We start from the raw sequence: 25,560 nt of genomic DNA, 5'->3' as shown, positions 1-25,560 counted from the left end.
TCCTCAAGACACTGTTAAGTAAGAGAAACGCAAACCAAAGACTGATAGAAAATACTTGCAAAGCATTTATCTGATAGAGGACTTATATTCAGAATATACAAAAAACTTCTGTAACTCAGTAATAGGCATATCACACAATTAAAATAAGCCTTTAATTTGAGTAGACATTTTACTAAAGATGTATAAATAACTAAGAAGTACATTAAGAGATGTTCAGTGTTATTAGTCATTAGAGAAATGTGCATCAAATCGCCATAAGATACCATGACATACCCACTAGAAAGGTTAAAGTAAAGTAAGACAGAAAATATCAAGTGTTGTCATACGTGTGCAGAAACTGAGACTCTCAAGCATTGTGGGTGGGAACACAAAATAGTGTAGCTACTCTAAAAAACAGTTTCTCAGGTTCTCAAAAATATTTTGACATCAACTTACTATATACATCACAGTAATTCTACTTATAGAAATCGACCTAAAATAAAATAGAAGTTTAAATGAAGACATGCATATAAATGTTCACAGCAACATTATTCCCAATACCCCAAACCTGAAAAGAATCAAGTATCTATTAACTGGTAAATGGTTAAAAATATTGCATATATGCATATAATGAAATGCTACTCAGCAGTAAAAAGGAACAAATTACTGATACATGCTGCAACATGTATGAACCTCAAAATATTATCTAGTAGGGACACCTGGCTGGCTCAGTGGTTGAGCCTCTGCCTTCGGCTCAGGGTGTGATCCTGGGTCCTGGGATGGAGTCCCACCTCGGGTTCCCTGCGTAGAGCCTGCTTCTCCCTTTGCCTGTGTCTCTGCCTCTCTCTGTGTGTCTCTCATGAATAAATAAATAAAAGATTTAAAAAATAGTATCTAGTAAAAGAAGCCACATATTGTATGATTTTTTCTATATAAGGAATGTCCAGGAAAGGCACATTTAGAGAGAGAGAAAGCAGATCTATGGTCCACAGGTCATAGGGAATGAGTAGAAGTTATCTGCACAAGGACAACAGGAAATTTTGGGAGTGAAGGAATGTTCTAAAACATTTAAGACACATGAAAGAATGTGGTGATGGTTGCATAAGTAAAGATCATGTAATTGTACATTTACAGTGGGTGAATTTTTTGTTACTTAAGTTGTCCCACAAAAATCTGCAAAGAAACCTGACCTTTCCTGAGGTGAGGACCTCCTGGCACTAATGGTTGCTAGGAATCCTTTTCAAAAAGGTGTCTATAACATTTCCAAATATTTAGATAATTTGTCCACAATATGTTTTTTATGTAATGACCACAAATGTTATAAAAGGCAAAAGAAATACCCTGGGTATCTATAAAATCAGGATTTTGAAATACTTTCACATCCCTTTCACATCTGAGATTGAATTTACAAATTTCCTTAAACCTAGTTTTGTGACTGTATCTATATTTCACAGAAGAAAATATGAATAAAGAGAATAGTGGTAGCGTGACCAGGGTCATTACTCAAGACTTGCACCTGACACCAAGTTTATTGGTATTTTCACTTAAAATCTTATTTATGTTCTATAATTAATTTTCTCAAAAACACTGAAGGTAGTATTTTATTTTATTTTTTTTTTGAAGGTAGTATTTTAGTATAATTCCTCTTCCTTTTTTTTATTTTCAAAATTTAACTTACTGTTTTGTTTATGCGCTCTATGTGATTGTGTTCTATTTTTGTAGGGTTTATTAATATTTTTTTCTCTTTATAAAAATCACACAAATTGTTTTAAAAAACCTGGGTAAATGTATGAAAGGAAAAAAAAAATCATCCTTGATCTAATCATAAAGTCATACTTCATGAAATTTTAGCAGCTTTGATGCTGACAGTTTTGTGATCTTACCAGAAGGTGCTAAGGGAGATTTTCACACATCTATGTCATGACTCCAACTCGCTGTCAGTGATTATAAAATCCATTGAATATGAAAGGCATCTATGTTCCAGAGAGGTTAAAACATACTTATTATAGGCATCGTGGTAGATTTATTTTCTGGTTTCATTTCTCTTTCTCTCTAGATAGACATAATATGGATATACATAAATACATATTAAAACATAAACATAAAAAAATAAAAAAAATAAAAAAAAATAAAAAAATAAAACATAAACATATGCACTTATATACATGTATATATTCCATAAATGTTTCCATTTCATTAAAAAACTTCCTAAGTCCTTGTATTACATACATGCAATATTTAGTTATTAGGTGTGTCATAATACATATAAACTTTCTGCTATTTTGAGAAATTTAGACACTTTGTCTTCTTCCATCACTTAATAAAAATTAAAATTACACTTAAACATATATCGTTGAGTGAAGTACTTTGTACATTTTCAATGACTTAAAAATGAATTATTAGAACGAGAATTACTGGATAAAAGACAAACATAGTTTATGATTTTTTAATATAAATTCCTATTTTTTATAAACTGTGAATTGATACATAGATTATCATCCCTAAGCAATAAATTCTGGAATAATATTTTATGTTTATATCCATTAAAAATATATAAATGGAAAAAATGAATATTCATTTTTATAAAAATACACAGTATTGCATATTTAAATATGGAATAATTTAGTGTTTTTTTTACTTGCATGCTTGAAATTATTAAAAATTATATACTTAAGTATATACATATACAGTTTTCATTACAAAAAAAATTTCAAATTTGGTCTTTGGTCTCTCTCAAACAAATAAAAACACACACATATCACAATGGTAGGACAAGAAATACTAACAGAAATAAATAAAAGTCAATGCACATAAGAATCTTATATTTGACTTATTGTGAAACACATTATACATCCACATTTACAGAAATTTATAAATGCTAAAGAAAATACAGAAAGTCTTTATAATTAACAATCTTCTTCATCATTAATGTGGTGATCATATCATGAAACTTAAATAGTGGAGCCAACATCTTCTGTTTGGGGGCTTTGTATTACATTCCAACATTTTACACATTAGGGCTACCATTTCTTTGTGCAAAGAAATTACTAAACACACTTTAAAAATGAGGTAATCCTATACTACTAGGTGCTATGAGGAAAATGAAAGAGGTGAGGGAGGAGAGGGAGATGAAGTTGGAGAGGTTAACAAGAGGGTCATATAGGGACAATTAAGAGCTGACACTTTCTTTGAACTGTAATAGTAACCTATTAGAATGTTTTTTTTTTGCGGGGGGTAGATGACTACTCCGCGCATTACAGTCAGGACTCAGGCTGCTCTGTAGAGCAGGAATAGAGAGAAAAGTGCCAGTTGAGGGGCTGCTGCAGTGGCCTAGGTGACAGTGATGGTGTTGCTGGGGCTTAGGGTTTATTACTGCCAGGTGGAGAGACGTAAGAGAGGCTTGGGGAATGGGATGGATAGGTCATACCGTCTACACTGCAATCCTGATTAAAATCTTCCAGTGGGGGGAAAAAAAAATCTTCCAGTGGCTGCTTGTAACTTCCAGAATGCAGTATATATTGCTTAGATAAGCACACTTTATTATCTGGCCTCATGAAATTTCAAGCTTCATTTTTCCCTGCTCCCAATGTGTATTCCTATTTCTTGCCAAGTGGTCATTTGAACACATGTGCTTTTTCTCACTTAGTGCCTAAATGACTTCTTACTTATTTCCTCTGCTCTCAAAATCCTTTTGATTTAAGAAACTTCAAGGTAACAGCAACTATCAGAAATTTTTCATGACTGCTAAAATCTTCTAAAGAGTCCCTTCCCTGGGCTTGCTGTTATCCTCCCCATGTCTATACTGGAGCAATAATCATACATTACTATTCATGCATTATATGTCTGTAAGGTCACTGTATAATTTATCATACAAACCAGGACACTTTTCAGAATGAAAGGGGTTGCTATCAAAAATCCTGCCAAGACAACAAGCATAACTAATTGACTACTTAGGGATACAAAATTCAGAACTATCCAGAAACAGAGTGTATTATTTCCGTATAAAAATGAAGTATTTGCCTAAAGATCTTCTGTCCATAGTATTTGATAAAAGGAGTATGACCAAATCTATCGATCACCCAGAGTCACTAATTAAATTTTTTTTCTGTTCATAAAATATTTGCCAAATGAGGGTACAGATTTTCCATGTGCCATTATGATAATTTTATAGATATTCACAGTTTCTAAGTTCGGATTTTAACTTGCACACTTTCACTTCTCGCAGGCAACATCCTTTTTTAAAAAATGTGAAACTACCACTATTTTATGAATTAGTTTAAACAAAGAGAGAGAACTCATTCCTGAGTTGTCTTCCATTAGAGTCACTGCAAAAACATGCTGTGACAGATGGAAACATTTGAGACACTCAAAACCATGGGATCCTGAGTTAAATGAGTATGGTGAGAAAACATAATATTATTTATGCATCATGCAGTTATTGATATATTAATATTATACCATATTCCAGCAGTTTTGAGTTTGAAAAAGATAAAAATAACTGAATACAGCAGTTTTGAGTTTGAAAAAGATAAAAATAACTGAATATTATATATATAATATATATATTATATATATATAATCTGTGGTCTTGGCAGTAGCGTGGCTTAAAATAACTTGCAGAATAAATGACATAAGACTATTTCTGGAGTTAAATACGTGCAGATATTTGTTAGTGTTGATGTGTGTATGTGTGTGTTTGGTGTGTATCTGTCTGTGTGTAGGTGCAGCTGCATGTCAGCTTAAGATCGACAATGTGATATTGTACACAATCTTGTAATATCTGACTCACACGTATGCTTATCACCTCAAGGGTTTTATGAACTCCTCCTTGAAGCAAAACTCCTTGTGTTATAAATATGTTAATATGCTAAACAAATATTTGTTGTATTGAATTGAGTTGACTCAGGAAAGAAAAAATTAGAAGCAGTATCATAATTTAGTATTTTTTTTCAAATGATAGGTTAACATATTTATGTCTTTTTCTTAGTATCAGAAAGAATTTTAAAATACTAGGTAAGTGCTTCTGATTTCTCAGATGATTACCTTTAAGTCCCTGGATCTTAAAGTAATTAATAGAACTTTAAAATAATTTATCAGTCAATGTTCCCAGAATCTCAAACTTCATTGAGACGTGTGTGGTTCAAGATGAAATTTCTCAAGTTTTAAGTTATCTGAAATTGATAAAACATATTTAGCCCTAATGAGTCTTATGAAATATATATCATGCCTTGGTAAACTCCCGGAATTCTTTTTAATCAAGAAATACGTTTTAATGAAAGTCAAGCATATCTATGTGTCTTATTGGAAATGAGTCTTAGAGTTACATTTGTTTATATTACTATTTATCTCATAATAATTTAATTAAGTTGTCAGAAAAATGGCCCATGCTTAAGTTATATGAATTTGATTATCCACAGACTACTAGGAAGAATAGTAGAGGCAATTCTTTTCTTTTTCTACTTTTAAAAGCATCTGGCTTTTCCAAAGACTTCAAATGTTAGCAATATTAAATGGTTTTATGCACACACTGGGAGACCATAGCAAAGTTGCCACATATAATCGATTCAAGATTCTCGCTGATTATACTCTTGCTAGTTTTAATCAGATACCTGACGAGTAAGATGACTGGAAAATATTCTCTATAGAATGAGTGAAAGATTCTTCATTCTAATGAGTCTATTATTTACGGTACATAACTTCATGATGGGGAAAAAAATAATATACCAACATTTTCATAATATGTGGAGTAACATAAAAAAGTATATAGCTTGTCTAATTTTTATTAATTTGTTCTAAAGAAATGCATTTCCTCAATTCCATAATTTGTGTAAGAAACATTGTAGGCATGTTTTGCATGTGAATGAACCTGTGTAGTGTGCTTGGAACTTAAGATAACTCTGAATGTTGCAGGGACTAACGATTACGTGGAGAGTTCTCTACGTTTCTGGTCCTAGAACATTAACTTGGGCAGAAACTGCTGATGCCCCTGCTCTGTGTCAAGGAGGGATGGGGAAAATCTTTCATTCCTGTTGCTCTAAAGGATTTCTCATCACTTTAGTTCTCTCTGATGACAGACACAAGACCAAATATCACACTCCAGACTCTTTATCTCTAGTCTCTGGATTTTAAGATTCTTTAAAAAAAAAAAATGCACATTTTTTTCTTTTAGGTGTTAGGCTGTGTTAATTCAAACTGAGCTGAGTTCTACATAAAGAAATTATGAAAGCTTTATTACCTAGTACTATAAATAATTTATTCTCTACTTAAAATATCACATGTGTGCACATGCACATGTGTGTGTGAGTGTGTTCACCTGTGTGAGACTGTGATCTGAGCAGGAATTATTGGCTCCTTTTAAAATTTATTATTTATTATTGACTTCCTTTATTTACTTTCTTCCTAGACATAGATGCATAGTGTAGATACATATATATATTTATAAGAGATAGTTGGGTAATCACAGATACCTTTAGGATAATAGCTTCCAGGAGCATTTATCAACTACTAGCGTATCATCAACAGAAAGGATTATTTATTTATTTATTTATTTATTTATTTATTTATTTATTACTTATTTATTCATGAGAGACACACACACACACAGAGAAGCACAGACACAGGCAGACGGAGAAGCAGGCTCCATACAGGGAACCTGATGTGGGATTCGATCCTGGGTCTCTAGGATCAGGCCCTGGGCTGAAGGCAGGCGCTAAACCATTGAGCCACCCGAGCTGCCCAACAGAAAGGATTTCATTAAGTGACTAGTGATGCTCCAGATAGTTCCCTCCTCTATACGGTGAATTAGACTATTAATAAAATAATTTGTTTAGAATTTCTCTATTGACAAATATGTATTAGATACCTATTTAAAGATCTCAATAGCAAAATTCAATTTTAAGGGTTTTAAGGGGATTACAATTAAGTTCATAAATCAGAACTTGCCTATGTAAAGTTATTATGCTAAAGGAGGCCTACAATTGAGTGTTTCAGATGCGTGTTCCTAAAGACTCATTTAAACAGAGTGATATTTGGTAGAAAGGAGGGAAAGAATAGCTTCCAAGACTGAGTAGAGCTTGAGTGTGATGAATCTATAGTAGTCAGTGTTCCAGATGGGTTTTATTTTATTTTTTATTTTATTTATTTTAAAGATTTTATTTATTCTGCAGAGAGTGAGGCAGAAACACAGGCAGAGGGAGAAGCAGGCTCCCTGCTGGGAGCCAGATGTGGGATTCCATCCCAGGTCCCTGAGATCATGACCTGAGCTGAAGGCAGACGCTCAACCACTGAGCTACCCAGGTGCCCTCCAGATGGGTTTTAAATGACCAAATAAAGCAGTACATTAATATGCCTTCTCTTTATTAGTAAAATCTAATTTTGATTGTAATATATCACTCCAAACTTAATAAATGGTATGGCCAGGGAAATAATTACGGCCATATCCGCTTTTACTTTCAATACAACCCATGTACAAAGAAATTGTGGGACTTGCTGAGTGTGATACAGTGACCTCCAAGCAACCAGCCCTCTAGAGAAGCAGAGAAGCATAGCACCGAGAGCAGGCTATGGAGCCAGAGGTAGAATTTCTGTCTCCCTCATTTACTGCAGACTGGGACAAATTACTTAAACTCCCTGTGCCTCAGTTTTCCCAGGAGGGAAAGTCTATTAAAAGTTCCCACTCCCTGGGATATTATAAGGATTAGATGCTATAAATAAATGAATGCAAAACAATATAATATGTGGGTTTTTAAATTACAGTTAATTTAATGAGGTTTTAATCTTAGACCCAGAGGCATATACATTTTAGTCTACTTTTATACCACCCCTACCATGGGAGTGTTTTGCATCATAAGTCTCCTCTGAACTATCGACAGTCCTTCCTCCATTCCTCAGTCTTGGTGAAGTGCAAATCTCATAGGTCACTTCTGTACTCGAAAAATCTTGCTCTCTCCTTTCTGAAGATAAGTGTGCACTTCCTCTTCCATCCCTGGGATGTGTATTGTTCTTTGTGTGGTTTTTAATCCTCCACCCACCCCTCTCCTTTTCTACTGGTATAGCAATTCTTAGCTCCTTTGAATCTACATGCTGTCTCATCCAGCATGGCTTCTTTAATCCACCCAATCCAGGTAGCTCTCCTTTTGAGACCAGAGACTGGGCTTTTGTTAGGATTGTTGTTTTTCTGGATTTATTCATTTCTCTTGCTAAAAACATATAATCTCAAGAAGAATTTTGTTTGTTCCATTGAATGCTGCCACATAAGCACAGTTAATAATCTTAGTTAGAAAAATTGATGATGCATTTGGAATTGGAAGATCCTAGCCCATTATTTATTAACTAAATACTTTGTAAATGTTACCGAAGCTTTTTGAGCCTCAGATTTTTTCACTCTAAAATGTTAATAACTGCTCTAAAGAGTTATATAGAGTAAATAAGGGCATATAATAAATCAAATAACTTAATGCAGTTCTTAAAATTTTCTGAAAAAAATTAATCAAACCTGTAGATCACATTTACTAAGAATAATCAACAATATAAATTACTGGTAGATGTAAAACTCAGAGGACTTCCATTTTAGTACCATTGATGAAGTTTTGGAATATACATGAGGTCCGGAGCCGATGATCAAGAAAGAATTCTTGAGACTTCTTTGGTGCAAAATGATGATTTTATTAAAGCCCAGGGACGGGACCCATGGGCAGGAAGAGCTGCTGCCCTGGGCCTGTGAGAGGTGACTGATTACATACCTGGGAGTTGGGAGTGGTCTGGGGATAGTGTCCTCACTAAGGAATTTTGGAAGCAAGGTTTTCAGGACCTTGAGGGGGCTGGCTATTGTTGGGAAAAGGTCATGTATTACCGTCTAATAAAACCTGAGTCATGAGACCCTTCAGGTGTATATTGGTGGGTCATATGCATGGGGGATGATTGCCAATACGTATCTTGGGGATTTAGAGATAAATGAAATTTCTAAAGGAATTTTTATATGTTAAAGTAGACTTAGAGGCTCTTGGGGGTTGGGCTAAGATTGCCTTCTGCCCTTAGCAAAGTATGAACATGGCAGCTGAGTCTGTAGAGGAAGGTCTTTCCAACTGTTTCAAGGACTTGTCAATGTGCTTTGTCCTCAGTTAGTCCTCTATCCCCTCATCAACATTATAGATCATCTCATTAAATTCATATTATTGCTTTATGTTTCTACCTTTAATATTGATATTTAATTAACTAACCTTTACTATTTAGTATTTTAACATATAGGAGTTAGACAATCTGTTTCCAGAACTATATTTTAAAATTACTCACAAATTTCATAAGTGTCATATGGACAAATACAAAGTAACACTTGTGGATTCTGATAAGAAAATAAAATGACATAATTTGTTGCCAAAGAAAGTTCAGTACAGTTTAAGACAAAAATTCTGGTGTCAGTAATTTGGAAAGCAAACTCTTGTACACATAAAAAAGAAGCAACCATTTGTGTGCAAAGAAATAATGAAATATCTGATCACTAAAGGGATCAGATTAGTTATTTTATAGTTAATAACATCCTCATGTAATAACTCTATGTATCTATATATAATAAACATCCTCATGTAATAATTCTATCTATATATAACAAACATCTTTGCAGATTTTGCAGTTGCTAACCATAAGTTGAGAGCTCATGATATATTTCCTAGATTCTTAGGCAATTTGTATTTTCTCACTATATTGTTAACTGAAAGAAAATTAAGCATTAAGATATGTCTGAGTTCACTTTTTAAACTTTGATTTTAGTGCCCTCCTTTCTACAAAAAAAGAAAAGGAAGAACAAACAGTATCACAGACAAATATATTCATCCCCTCTCTTTTTTAGATTTTTCTTTTTGTTTAGTTACCAACAGAAAAACCATGAATTGAGTAAGATAGCCTATATTGTCACTGTTGCCCAGGAAACAATTGTATCTTCCTTAGTTCCCACTTTTTTTAGTACACAGGGGAAGGGTAAATTATAAATGTTTTATAATTTAATTTTGATGCTTTTTCCCATAACTCTCTCTCAAATAAATAAAAAAATCTTAAAAAAATGAACACAGGTGAAAGGTAAATTATAAATGTTTTATAATTTAATTTTGATACGTTTTTCCATAACACTATGGTCTTCAACAGAGATTCAGATAATATTCTCTGCTCTTTTCAGAATACCTGTATTATGGAAGGCACTTTTTTATTGCCAGTTATGAATGTCCAAGCATAATATTCTTTCCTTGCGGTGTAGGGGTTTCACTCTTATAATTTCTGTTGCTCATCATCCAAGAAACATGTGAGATAATTGAGATTTCTCAACTCTTAGAGTATGATCTCCATCAGCGAGATTGGAAGTGGGTTTCTCAGACACACCACTTTGAGCCATTGGATACTGATGTCACTCCAGTCACTACTGCAGCAGCCCTGTGTGCTTGGACAAGTTTCACAATCATTCCTTGCTTCGTGCCTGTCACTGGCTGCTGATTTGCATCTTATGGCTCCCCCATTGCTGCTGGTGTATTAGATCCCACAAGAAATGCCTGCTGTGTGATCATGCACAACCTGGAATGTTTTCACATGCTTCCTGGTGAGTTAGTAGCCCATAATTTTGTAATAAGCTCTGCTTTCTGTGGAACTCTGGCTGATGGTATAGTATATGTTATGGTTAAGATCATGGATTTTGACATCAAATAGACCTGCTACTATTTTCAACTATGCAACTTTTGGGAACATTACTCAAATTCTTTGAACTTCTTTCTTTTACCTAATAGGTAAAACAGAAATAACAAGACTTACTTCACAAAACCTTCTCAGGAATGGAGAGGAAGGATGCACAAAATTTTTAGTAGAGTTCCTGACACATAGTAAGAGCACAATAAATATAATTTAACTCTTTAGGGAGCATTGACAATTATTCTTTTGCCTCTTCTTGAATACTTTAAAAATTATATTTGGAAAGAACACCTGTCAACTAAATGCATTTGAGAAATTTAGTTTTGAATTTAAATATACATAATGCAATGAACTATACTGAAGAAAAATTTGAAGTGGAGAGTGGTAAGTTTTTCAAAGATTTATATATTTAAAAAAAAAGAAGATACATAAAATAATTTAGAAAACAAAGTTTACAGAACATATAAATATCCTTCAGTAGTGTGTTTATTGGTGTGAGGATTTAATTTAAAAATCCACTTCAAGCACTTAGCACAGGTTCTGTCATATTTTAAGTATTCAATACTTTTTATTATTATAATATGTAATGGGTCAATAAAACTAAAAAGTATATTACTTTTGCTTATTTCATTTTTTCAGCATTAGTTTGTTTTAGAGGGGATTTAGTTAAATATGAAAAATTATGAAAAATTAAACAAAGACAGTAAATGGAAACAAAATAGACAATGTACAGAAATTATTACATCACTTAAAATAACATGCAACTGATAAAATGTACGCAAATATCCACATACCATCTAATTGTGGTAAAATGTTTTAGTTTACCATTAACTGGGAAGTTGCTATGTGCCAATAATTGTGCTCTGCTTTTTATTTGCATTAATTCTGGAAATTCTAACAAACTCCTGAAGAAGTTATTATCACCGTTAAATAACATATTAGGAAACCGAGGTATAGAAAAATTAACTAGTCCCAGATCAAATAGGAAGTATTTAAAGCAGAATACAACCAAAGCTTTCTGGCTCTAGAGCATGTGTGTTTAATCACTGTGGATAAATTTAATAATAGGAGGAAGGGAAGAAGGAAGGAAGCATGGAAGAAAGAAAGGAAAGGAGAAAAACAAAAGAGAGAAAATCAGTTCAGTCAGGTTAGATTCAACTTCTGCCATAAAAAATCAGCCTTTTTCTCTGAAAGAGATAATCTCTAGACAAGAAGCCTAGTAACCTATTTAAATAATTAAACAAATTTGACTTTGTTGTTTTCATAGTCTTGGAGTTGCATTTCTATTGATTGATTTATTGCTACCACAATTTGCTCTCTGCGTTTTGCATTCAGTCAAAATCCATTTTTGAGGCTCTACCTATCAACCTCTAAAGACTAATTTGCCTTCATTAAAAGTGGCAATTTGAAGTTAATCATAGCTAAAACCTCATAGAGATTATAGGATGAAGTTGAAAGTCATATTTGACATAAACTGGCACTAAAAATGAAATCTTACTAGATTCACTAAATGATTACATGTAAATTATATGCTTGAGTTTTGTCATAACTCAGCTAATCTTAGTAATGAGGTGTAATGGTACAGGACATACAACCTGGCCATGAAGTTTTAGATAGCATGTAATCCAGAAGCTACTGTTGCAAAAGGTATTAAACAGAACTTTTGTTTTGGTGATACACATCACTGAATCCTACTTAGGCAGAAAGTGCTTTTTCTCAAAAAAGATTTTAAAAAAATTTATAATACTTACAATTTTTTTCTGTAAAGAGAATAAAAGACCACATTAAGACACAGAATTCTTTTTTTTATCTGATTAAATTAGATTTTAATATGAGTATTACCAGAAATGGTGACATTTTATTGTAATAATCAATTCATTAGGAAGACAATATAATAATTGCTTATATGCCCAATATCAAAGCTCCAAATTTGTGTAACACTAATTGATAGAACAAAAGGGAAAAATGGGCCATTCCCCAGTCACAATTGGACATTTTGTACCCCTTACTCAGTAACTAATAGAACAGGCAAAACAAAAATAATCGTACTTGAGTATCTGAACATCATTATCAACCAACTAAGACACAGAATTCTTAAGTCAGATAGATAAAAACAAGAGTCAGATATAGGCACAGACGGCATAATTTCAAAGCACATTGTTGAGGAAAAAAACCCAGTATTTTCCTAGAAGCAATTAAAACGTTTCTAAATTCTATATTCTGGTGAGATCATAAGAAAAGGCACAGAGCTGTTACATAGAGCATTGAAACAAGATGTGGATGTCATATGGCAATGCCGTGGGGGAAGAGCCATGCTTTCTTTAATCATGATGATCAAAGGGGATTACACTGGTACCTTGATCAAAAATGAATTATAGATTCATATAACCCACTGTATATCCTTTAGATTTTGTTGTGTTTAAGCATATAAAGTGGAATATACTGTATTTAATCAGTTCTAAGAAACATATTTTTCCCAAATTGTAATATCTCTGAAATTGGAGTGACTCATAATCTAAGGTGTCCTACCATAATGATTCTTTCTTTCTTTTCTTTCTTTCTTTCTTTCTTTCTTTCTTTCTTTCTTTCTTTCTTTCTTTCTTTCTTTCTTTCTTTCTTCTTTCTTCTTTCTTTCTTTCTCTTTCTTCTTTCTTCGTGGTGATACAAGACATATGGGGCTGTATTGACAGTAGATAGTATAGAAGCAAGGGTAGAAGCAGGGAGAACAGTAAAGGATTCTATTTGAATAATACAGGTAGGAAGTGATTATAATTTGGATTGGTAATAAATGCTCACTTTCTTAGTGATTTTTGAAAAGTACCATTTCAAAATATAGTCTATCTTCATAATACACAGATTAAGTATTTACAAATATGCCTACTCACTAAAATTTGTTTGTAACCTCCTAATCAATTCTGGGGGTGCCTTTGAGGTCATTTGTAGACATGTGCAGAGCCACAAAACACTTGAGTTGCTAAATGGGCAGGTTTCCTGCTAAAGTCAAAGAAGGTCACACTGCTTTCTTGTTTAAGCTATGATACTATAAACAAATCTTTTCATGGTCTATTTAGTGCCAGGTTTTTCACATTTTTGTGCTTTCTGTTCCTAGTCTTGCTATTAAAATGGCTTCCACGTATAGTACTGAAATGTTGTGTAATGTTCCTAAGTGCAAGAAGGCTGTGAAGTCCCTTGTGGAGTGTTAGGCTACATTTATTCAGGTATAATTTTTTGTGCTGTTAGCCTGGGTTAATGTGTTAATGAATCAAAAATATATACTAAATAATATATCTTTAAAAAGAAACATACATAAAACAATATTATTTATTGATCAGTGGACCAAAATTATTATTACCAGATCCTTATAGACACTTAACTCTGTACTTTCCCTAGAAGCAATGGTTCGGTATTTGATAATTCAATATTTTTGGTGGCTTTATAGAACATATCACTCTGAATAATAAGAATCAACAAGAATTCACTTCACTTCATATGGAGTGTGGGAAAAAAGAGATGAGCGAAAGATCCCAATTTTCCAGATTAATCAATTGAACTGATGGACTTATCAATAGATACAGGAAAGAATATGAATGAAGCTGGTTTCAAGATGAAGAACAGTTCCAATTCTGGTCGTAGTGAGTTAGAGGTATCAATCAGGTAACCAACAGGGATGGTAAGAGAAAGTTACATCAACAAATAGGGAATATGGGCTTGAGTTATAATTTGCAGATTTATCATCATACAAAATTTATTGCAACCATCGACTCTAGATGAAATATCTAAGGAAATGAGTGAATGAAATTCAAAGAGAGAAAGAGTCCCCTGAGTTTTGGGGATTTATAACATTAACATGCTTTGCAGTGTTAGATTGAAGGGAAGAGACAATCAAAAATCAGAATGAAAACAAAGAGAGTTTGATATTCTGGAAGCCAAGTTATAAAGCAAAAACCAAAACCAACCTTTCAAGAGCAAGGAAATAGCCCCTGCTGTTCTTCAAGCCAAGAAAGATGATAATACAAAGCTACTTACTAGATTTAGCAACCTTAAGTTCAACCCTGATCTAACCAAGACAAATTTGAGTTGAGTAGCGGAGGATAAACCCTGATTGGAATCCATTAAAGAGAGAATGGAAGAAGAGGAACTAGAGATCACTATTTTGAGAACTGCACCTTGAAAGGGAAGAAACAAGATCATGTCTAGAGATTCAAAAAGGACAAAAAAGTATCTTTTCTGTCTATTGCTTTAAGATGTCACAGGAAAGTATGCTTGCATGCTGAGGTAAAACATCATAAAAGTTATGAAAAAATAAGGATAGTGTAGAAAATAAAGGGAAATTTGCTGAAGCAATATTCGTAAGTAAATGAGTAGCATGGTATTTGGTATATGTATATATATGGAGAGCCTGAATGTGTATACAGGATCATCCTACTCATTGGTGATAACAGTTGCAAAGACAAGGTTTGTGATCTCTAATGAGGCTTATGGATATACATTTAAAATTAATTTTAAAATCTCAATTAAAAATTAAGTTTGTTTCATGATTTATGAGCCATATCAATTGCACAAGTGCAGATATGAAGTAGGGAGAGATAGATCTCACTAGCGTTGCAATTTTGTCAATTTAGGATGATGCTCTTAAAAAGGAAAGAGTGGGGGGATCCCTGGATTGCTCAGCAGTTGGGTGCCTGCCTTTGACCTAGGTCGTGATCCTGGAGTCCTAGGATTGAGTCCCGCATAGGCCTCCCTGAGGGGAGCCTGCTTCTCCCTCTGCCTGCTGCATCTGCCTCTGCCCCCCCCCTCTGTCTCTCATGAACAAATAAATAAAATCTTAAAAAAAAAAAAAAAAAAGAAAGAGTGGAGGAATATGCAAAGAGGTAATAATGACGTGAGCAAGTATCATAGCCTGAGGACCTTTGAAAACAGACTCTAAACCTTAAAACCTACTGGGAATATGAATTCAAAGTAGCAAGAGGTAAAGGAGGAGGGGGAATGGGTTAGGAAGGAAAGAGAAGAAAGCTCTGGGCAGTGCAGTACTGAGTCAGCTTTAACTCTGTGAGATGCACAACTCACGACCCTGGGATCACTGAAACTCAGAACAGTCTTTACAGTAAGTGAGAAGTATTCAACTGCCAGCTTCTATCCTCTGGTTCTCAGGGGTCAATTTTGTCTGACAACGTGAGCAGTAAGTGTCTACTTCTTGAGCGGTGTTCTCCAGCCCTTAGGTATCTGTCAGAGAAGGTCGATTCCCTAGACCACAAAGCTGCAGCTGAGCTATGGTGTGGAGGGAGGTAACCTGTCATCTTCACATGGGTTTGGCTGGGTGACACAGGACCCATGTCTGCTGAGTTTTCAATGTTTTCTTTTTTTTTATTATTTTAAAATATTTTATTTAAATTAAATTTAGTTATATATTATTATTAGATGGAGGGATAGAATTTTGAGGTTCATTGGTTGCATATAATACCCAGTGCTCATTACACCAAGTGCCCTCCTTAATGCTCATCACCCAGTTACCTCATCCCCCCTCCCCTCCAGCACCCTTCAGTTTCTTTCTTGGAGTGAAGAGTCTCTTATGTTTTGCCTCTCTCCAATGTTTTCTTAAGTAGAGTCCATGCTGAACTGGTTCCTCAATAGCAAAGAAAAGGAGGTTGATATGACCTACTGATATCTTTTAGGCTTTGTTCTATTTAAGACTATAAAATAACCAGAATATATTATATTATCAATTCAAATGATTGAGAACAGGGAAAATGTGAATACATGCCCACAGGTGGATAATTTGAAATTACCAAACAAATCACAACCTTGGAGCACTTAAAATTTTGGTAGGGACAGCCCGAGTGGCTCAGTGGTTTAGTGCCTGCCTTCATCCCAGGGCCTGATCCTGGAGACCTGGGATCGAGTCCCAGGTCAGGCTCCCAGCATGGAGCCTGCTTCTCCCTCTGCCTGTGTCTCTGCCTCTCTCTCTCTCTCTCTCTCTCTCTCTCTCTCTGTGTCCCTCATGAATAAATAAATAAAATCTTTTTAAAAAAATAAATAAAATTTTGGTAGAACACAGTATTATATTACTTTAAATAAAAGTACGTTTAATAAAAATTTAATGAAGTGGATATTAACTCAGAATTAGCCTTTGTTTAAGTATAATTTAGAATTGTGCACCCTGACCCTGCCTTTACCCTCTGTCATAAGACTGAATACGTTTTTGGCTATCCTCTGTATAAAATACAGGGAAAACTCTACAAACCAGTAGTATTTTTAAAAAGTGCAAATTGAAATGATATGATTTTTACTTTGCTGAACAAATTTCCAAGTACAAAAATTGTATCAAATGTAATCTATGTTAAGTGAATTGTAACTTGACTGAAATTTCCTGCAGGAAATTTGTAATATAAATAAAAATCTTTAAATAGTTCATGAGAAAAAAAACAGCCATATATACAAGATTTTCTTAAAAGATTATTTATTGCATTTTGGATTTAACAGAAGAAAATGCAAAAGCCTGAACGTCCAATACTATTGGGTTGGGTTGTCAAGAAATTTTGAAAAGTTAATAAAATACTTAATGAATATTTTAAATGATAATGTAAAGATAACTGATATGTGAAACTTGAGCATGCAGTGAATATACAGTTGAAAATAAAATATCTGAAGGGAAAATATTTCAGAAAGTTCTGTCAGGTTTTTAAGAAAAAATACAGAAACAAAAGTGACAATAGGACAGATGACTAGGGATTCAAAAAGTATATAATTACTGGGAGATCCATGAAAAGAAACAAAAGTAGACATAAGAAAAGAATTAGATGAATAGTAGAAATGCATGACATTTCCTATTTTTCTTTTTTGGTGAGCGTGGTGACAGTGACCCTGCAGGCAGGCATCTCTAACGATAACATGGAATCACTGATGAGACTCGATACTAAAATATCCTTAACATTTAAGTAAATTGCATACTTTGCTGCCAAGATGTGCTCAGGCACAACTTTCTTTTGTCCTGAATGCTTTGAGATTTAATAAATATGCTTTCTGCGGAAAGAAGAGGATGACTGGTTAACCATCGTTGGGATCAATTTAGAATAATTGTTATTTTTCCTACGATTCCAAATAAACAATAATGATGTTTACTTTCAATAGAGAATATTTTGAACATTACGGCTTTTCTTCAAAGTGACAATTTCAAACAAATAACCAGAAAGTCTGATATAGAAGAAATTCCCACAAGAGGAAAATGAAAGTGATAGATTAGATCAACACATTATTATTATTTTTTAAAATATTGAGAACAAGTAAGTCTCCTATCAATGAAGAATGTGATGATTTTAACCTTAAAATAAATGTTAATTGTATTAAATATGCATATATTAACAACAAAAATAACGTTGTAGCTCCATACTAATTAATATGAATTCTGTTTAATATAACATGTGGTAAACCAAAGGGAGAATATATTTATGTAGTTACCAAATGATACATAATCGTAAGTATTCAAACCTAAATAGCAATAAAACACATTGATTGATTAATATCCCAGGATTAATTTGTTAAACATTTCTGTGTCCTTCAGACTTGATTACTAATATACTAATATAAACATCTAATATTAATATAAACTAATATAAATATCTGATGCAGATTTTTACTTGGAAGAACATATGCTCATGCAATTTCGTAAAACTCTGAAATTTTCATATTATACAAAAATAAAATAAAGCTAATAATATGTTGCATCTTAGGAAGGCTGTATATTAAATAATAAAAATAAATAAAAATAAAAAAATAAAGGAAGGCTGTATATTACATTGCAATCATAGGATCATAATAATTTCTGTAGGAAAATATATTCTAAATCCTACTCAAGATAACAAGGACAGTGCTCTCCCAATTTTAAGCTGTGGTGTGCGTTTGCTTGCATAAAAACTCATTTTCTTGTGTTGTCGAGCTTAAGATATTGGCGTTGACTCTAAAAAGTGTTAGAAGTCTTTCCAACTTTATGAGATCTTTTGGATTTTATATGGCTTTCAGAAGGGAGAGGAGAGATTAACACCGTGAACATCCTAGAAAAAGTTTGGAGAGTTTTCTCCTTGGAGAAAAGGAGGATCGGTTTGAATTTGCTGTAAGACCATGAAAAAATTGATGTTTCCAGAGTTAAGTTTTTGGCTTGTGATACCTGTCTGTTAGATATTTATGTAATGCATGTAATTTTTATTTAGTGTTATCTAGTGTATTTAAAATTATCTTACGCAGGTGTGCCTGGGTGGCTCAGTCAGTTAAGTGTGTGCCTATGGCTCAGGCCATGAGAGCTCTGGGTGCTGGGACTCAGTCCCACGTTGGGCTTGGTGTTCAGCAGGGAGTCTGCTTCTCCTTCTGCTCCTTTCCCCTGCTCCTGCTCTCTCTCTCTCTCTCTCTCTCTCTCTCTCATCTCTCTCCCCCTCGCCCTCCAATAAATGAAAAAAAAAACATATAAAAATAAAATAAAATTATTTTCTGCACATTTTTTGACAGATCGTATCTCCATGCTGTGTGTGTGTTCCCAAGTCACTAAATTACTGCTTTGTTTTCAACAACAAGGATCTTGAGTAAAAGAAAACTTTTTATTTATTCTCATAACACAATCCCCACTCCCACTCATCCCTAACTTATAATAACATGCTACTGTCAAATATCCAGGATTTTACTTCAGTTTCGAAGATACGTAGTGCTGTACCACATTTGCAGAAATTATATTAGAATTTCAAGCAAAGAGTTGGATAGTACTAAACACAAACATCTCCCAGTGTCTAACACAAGTAGAAATAAACAAGTTATAAATGTTGGGGGATTTCTATGCTTATGTTGAACTCATTTCATGCCTTTGATTATTTTTTTTCTCTCTCTTGGGGCATTGCCTGATCCACTTTAACTAGGTAGGAGGAATAAGACGTAACAAATTGACACGGGAGAGTTGCATGGATTTGATAACTCAGCTTTTCATCTATTTCCAAAATAATCATATTTGCAGCTGTGAAGACAGGATACTAAAAGAACAAAGCATTAGGGCTCTTGGGTGGCTCAGTTGGTTGAGCTTCTGACTCTTGATTTCCACTCAGGTCATGATCTCAGAGTAATGAGATCAATACCCCCCACCTGCCCAGTCCATTTCTGCCCTGGGTGTGGAGCCTGCTTAAGATTGTCTCTCTCCCTCTCCCTCTTCTCCTCTCTCCTGGTCACTGGCACGTTTTCTTTCTCTATAAATCAATCAATCGAACAATCAATCAATCAATCGAACAATCAATCAATCAATCAATCAATTTTAAAAATTAAAAAAAATAATAAAAATACTTTAAAAGTAAAGTAAAAAGGACAAAGCATTAAAAATTCAGTGATAATGTTTCATCTGCTGCATCAATACTACAAAGGGAACCATTTTGGGGTACAGATACTGACAAAGACCAAAAAAACAAGTAATACAATTAAAATGCCAAAAACACAAAGCCAGTAGTCTCTCTTGGAATTCCTTGCTATAATAAATTAGGTTTTGTAAACTTCTGAAAAGAAGGGTAAAAATAGGTGGAAAAGGTCCATTTAGGGGGCACCTGGGTGGCTCAGTGGTTGAGCGTCTGCCTTCAGCTCAGGGCTTGATCCCATGGTTCTGGGATCGAGTCCCACATCGGGATCCCTGCATGGAGCCTGATTCTCCCTCTGCCTGTGTCTTTGCCTCTCTCTCTGTGTCTCTCATGAATAAATAAAATCTTTTTTAAAAAGGGTGTTTAGGAAAGTTTCATAAAGATTTGAGCTTCTAAAGATAGTAAAGTGATGAGAGATTGAAATCTAGGCTTATAGTTTCCTATGAAACATCCTATTTCAATCCTCAGCAAGTCTTTTTTGACTACACATTATAATGTATTTTATCACGTTAGACTTTTGAGTTTGAAAATAGCCTATCATCTGTAGGGGTGAATTGTTGAAGAATATTGGGAATGATTCCCTGAGGGAGCAATTATAATTGTTTAAGGATGGTAAGTAAGAAGAGAAAAAGTATCCATGTCACAGGTCACATTAAATTCCGCATTGCCCATATGGGGGTTGGAAGAGAAGTGTGGGGGAAATTGTTGATACAATTTCTGCTGGATTGGCAGAGTTATTGGTTTCAGACATTGGTTTTTGAATAGAAATGTTGAATTTGGGGTGAGATACCCAAAGCGCAGCTCACTTTCTTGGAAAGCCATCACTCTTTCCTCAGTTCAACTACAGAGCGTTGCAAGTTCACTCAGCGTGGAGAGGCAGCTCTCCCTTCTTAACCTACAGTCATCTCTAAGACATGAATACAAAATTCCTCTTAATTCTGAAGACGTTTGTCTTCCCATCAGGTAAGCAAAGCTTCTCTGAATTCCGGTCAGCAAACAGAGAAGTAGACTAGCTCCAAGAACTGTTCTGATCATAATTTCCAACCAAACTAATCAGCACGGCAGTGCTAAGTGGCATGTCATTGTGAAATGGGCCATTGTGAGTGCTGCTTCATGTAGATAGTTGTGCAGCTGGACTTGAAATGAAAAAAGAAAAAAAAAAGCAGAAAACAATTCTCACAAATTATTCTACTGTCTTTTTCATATATGTACTTATACTGTATAATTATTGTGCCTCTTAGCATCTCTTCTTTTCTCTCCATTTTTAAATTTTTATTTTGTTTAAGATTTTATTTATTTATTCATGAGAGATACAGAGAGAGGCATAAACATAGGCAGAGGGAGGAGAAGCAGGCTCCATGCAGAAGCCCGATGCAGGACTCCATCCCAGAACTCCAGGATCACGCCCTGAGCCAAAGGCAGATGCTCACCCACTGAGCCCCCCGGAGTCCCCTCTCTCTTTTTTGTAAATTTAAATTCAATTTGCCGCCATATAGTGCATCATCAGTTGCAGATGTAGTGCTCAAGAATTCATCAGTTGGGTGTAACACCCTGTGCTCATCACATCACATGTCCTCCTTAATGCCCGTCACCCAGTTACCCCACTGTGGCTTCTCACACTGACTACCCACATTTTATCACCGGATATATTAGACAGTGAGTCTTTCACCCAGCTAAAATGCAGTTGTAATCACCATTTTGTAGAGAAAAGTGAACTTAGCTAAACACAAATTCTTTCATCTTGTGAGGCTGGGCTGCAGTCACAGATAGAAACAACTAATGATGACTCACTACATATAGTTTAAACTTTGAGAAAATGCAAACAGAGACGTGGAGAACTCTCCACTCTTGGTGGTTAAGGATCTGAAACTGCAAGGTCTTCTATTTTTTTTTTTTAAAGATTTTATTTATTTATTCATGATAGTCACACAGAGAGAGATAGAGAGGCAGAGACACAGGCAGAGGGAGAAGCAGGCTCCCTGCACCGGGAGCCCGATGTGGGATTCATCCCGGGTCTCCAGGATCAGCCCCGGGCCAAAGGCAGGCGCCAAACCGCTGCGCCACCCAGGGATCCCTGCAAGGTCTTCTAAACGTGGGTGAAAGAAGTCTCAGCAAAATTAGAAGGATCGAATGTTTTCCATTTCCTCACAGATGAAAGAAAAACATTTAATACTCTGAGTTATATGAAAATAGTGTCCTTATATGCATTTTTCTATTCAGTGAATGTTGCATGACACCCAAACTTTGGAATACGTTATTCAATCCTGTGTAACTAAACCTTTAATCATGGATTGTCTTAATTAATGAAATTTTGTCATAGTAGATTTTAATTTGGGATCTCTGATTTGGCAAAGGCCTATGTCTTCGTGATTCTTTGATTGGTCAAATGGAATTGGAATGTCTATCTGATCTAACCTGGAGTAAACAAGCAAAAACACTCTATCAAATTTCTTATCTCAGTGAAGAATCTGGAATTCATGTTGAACAAACCATGTGACCTTTCATAGTGGTGATGAGGGGCTTTTAGGTTAAGAAAGAGATTTGGATTCTCTCTCTGCTTTTTTATAATATTTTGGGCAAACGAATTAGCCTTTCTGAGTCTTAAATTTCTCATCTATAAAATTCAGTTGGTTTTATGACTCATTTCTTTTTTAAAAAATATTTATTTATTCAAGAAAGGCAGAGACATAGGCAGAGGAAGAAGCAGGCTCCATGTGGGGAACCCAATGGGGGACTTAATCCATGCACCCAAGATCACGCTGAGCTGAAGGCAGACACTCAACCGCTGAGTCACCCAGGTGTCCCTTATGACTCATTTCAAAGAGACTTTTTATTAAATTGAGTTTATCTATTTTCTTTGGCTTTTATATAATTGATTTTTGCTTTATTCTTTATGATTCCTTGTGCTTGCTTTAAATCTCATTTGCTCTACTTTTTATTAATTTACATGTGTTTTGTTCTTTTAATGGTAGAATTTTAGATGGTAGTTTCATACTCTTGTTTAAAGTAATCATTTAATGCTCTGTATTCCATTCTCAGTATTACTCTAGCTGGATTACACATATATTTGATACACTTTATTTTCATTTTCAATTAGTTCAAAAATTTTTTTTAATATGCCTTCAAACTTGCTCTTTAACCCATAGGGGATTTAAAAGTGTATTGAAAAAAAAATAAAAGTGTATTGATGAATTCCAAATATTCAAGCATTTTCCAAATAACCCTGCTATTAATTTTAAAATTAATTGTTATGATCCAAAAATTACTTTTCTTACTTGTATTATTTTTGTTTTTATGGTTTGTTATAAATCGAGACTATGTTCTACCTTGGCCAATGTTCCATATTCACTGAACAAAAATGTGTATTTGGGGCACCTGGGTGTCTCAATCAGTTAAGCATCTAACTTAGACTCAGGTCATGATCCGGGGGTCATGAGAATCCAGCTCGGTGTTGAGCAGCCTGCTGGGTGGGGAGTCTGCTTCTCTCTCTACCTCTCTCTCTCCCCCTCCTCCTCCCCTTGCTGTTTTTCTCTCTCTCTGTTTCAGATAAATAAATAAAATATTTTGTTTTAAATGAAAATAATGTGTATTCTGCTGACATTATATAAAAGTTCCATAAATGTCAATTATGTCATTCATGGTGTTTAATTCTTTTAAATCCTTACTGGTTGGCTGCCATTTCTATCAATTACAGATAGGAGAGGAATGTTGTCATCTCCAGCTACAATTGTGGCATTTTCTATTTCTCTTTTCAGTTCTATCAGTTTTTGCTTCATATAATTTATAGCTGTCATTATAAAAGTATTATAAATCTCAGAAAATTGACACCTTTATCATTATATAATGTCCCCCTTTATCCCTGGTAGCGTTTCTCATTCTGAATCTATTCTATCAGATATTAGTATAACTAATTAGCTTTGTTTCTATTGGTGTACACATAGGATAATGTTTTCTGTCTCTGTCCTTTTAACATCTCTATGCCCAGATACTTAAAGTGGGTTTATTGTAGTAGCAGATAATTGGTTATTTCTTTTCTATTCAACCTATCAATATTTGTTCTTATTTAGTACCTTTTAATAATCTATCCTTAATATGATAATTAATATAATCAGATTAAAGTATATTATATTTGCTTTTTATTTCTTCCATTTGATTTCAAACTTTCTTTTTCCCACCATTTATGCCTTCTCCAGGTTCATTAAATCTTTTATATGGTTATATTTTATCTACATTATCGACTTATTATATCTGTTTTAATTTTTTGGTGGTTGCCCAGGTTTGAATATATTTTCTTATTTAATCAGAGTCTACCTTCAAATAATAGCTTACTACTTTATGTGTAGTGTAAGTACTCCATAGCCATATACTCTCAATTATTCCCATGCTATCTTTTATATTACTATTGTCATACATTTTATTTTTATACATCCTATAAACACACAATAAATTACTATTATTCTTTCCTTAGAACATTATTGCTTTGCTTTGATTTCCTTTATAATTTCATTATCCATCTTATTCCATAATTCAATTTTAGATGGAAATTACAATGAACCCTTTGTATTATCAGAGTAAAAAACAAGTATCATTATGAGAAGAATATAAATTTTCAGTATTAGGAAACTTGAACTTCCTCTGTAAGTGAGAACTAGTAAGCCATGGATACAACTGAGCCAACGATTCTTTAATATTTAGTTATTGCTATTTTATTGTCGGTTTTTCTAAGCCAATTATTTTTTGTCACTTTGCCTGGCAAGTAGACAATGAAATAAAGATGTATTGGGGTGTTTTTAGGAATAGTATCTATAAGGAGTGACAGAAAAATGGAACTAGCCAGAAGAAGAAATTAAACCATGGTATAGTTGCAACAGAGACCTCAGCTAAAGCTGCTATGACCCCTCAGAAATGTCCCGAATTGACAAAAAGTACTAGGGCTTTGTAGCTCTGTATTAACTGCATTGGATATTAGACTCTTTCCATTGAGGTAGTGTCAGAGATATCTTCTTTAGACTGAAATTCCCAAGGAGGGACATTTTTATGAGACATCAGCAGCCAACACTCCTAACAACTAGAGTGATAACAAATTAAACAACTCTGAAAGGAGACTTAAACATAAGCCATAACATCTACAGTTGTCCCGCCTTCTACCCTTTAGATTGACTTTCTTACTCATGTGCTTCCTTTGGAAACAGATCTTCCAGGTGTCTTTTCCTGGGGGAAAAATAGTGTTATTGAGACTAACACACTGGCTTTCAGTGATCTCAGAGCCACAAATGATATACTCATAGTCTTCTTCCTCTACTACCTTTTCTGGAGTTCCCTTAATTTCAATTATCATTTTCATTGGTTAAGAGATACTAATTGGTTGGCAATAACCTCAACAAAATAAACATAGAATTAACATATGAATGACTTCTTTGGTAGATATAAAAATAATTGAAAGCAGAGACTCACACAGATATTTGTATGCCAGTGTTAATTATAGTTTTCTTCATAATAGACAAAAGGTGGAAACAACCCAAGTGTCCTTTAACTG

The 25,560-nt window shown here is 34.2% G+C and overlaps 1 long non-coding RNA gene across 12 annotated transcripts in view; it reads right to left on the bottom strand.

Moving 5' to 3' along the window:
• Positions 1 to 25,560, bottom strand: part of LOC140611659 (uncharacterized) — a 355,437-nt gene that overhangs the window by 165,763 nt on the left and 164,114 nt on the right. For 4 of the 12 annotated variants that reach the window (XR_012012760.1, XR_012012755.1, XR_012012761.1 and 1 more), the window contains one exon: positions 1,863 to 2,031. The exons of the other annotated variants lie outside the window; for them this stretch is intronic. This is a non-coding gene — a long non-coding RNA (uncharacterized lncRNA). The remainder of the gene's footprint in view (positions 1 to 1,862; positions 2,032 to 25,560) is intronic. 12 annotated transcript variants of the gene reach the window in all.

This window comes from Canis lupus, chromosome 20 (assembly GCF_048164855.1).
Source record: "Canis lupus baileyi chromosome 20, mCanLup2.hap1, whole genome shotgun sequence".
Taxonomy (NCBI): Eukaryota; Metazoa; Chordata; class Mammalia; order Carnivora; family Canidae; genus Canis; species Canis lupus.
This window is presented reverse-complemented; position numbering and strand designations above follow the sequence as displayed.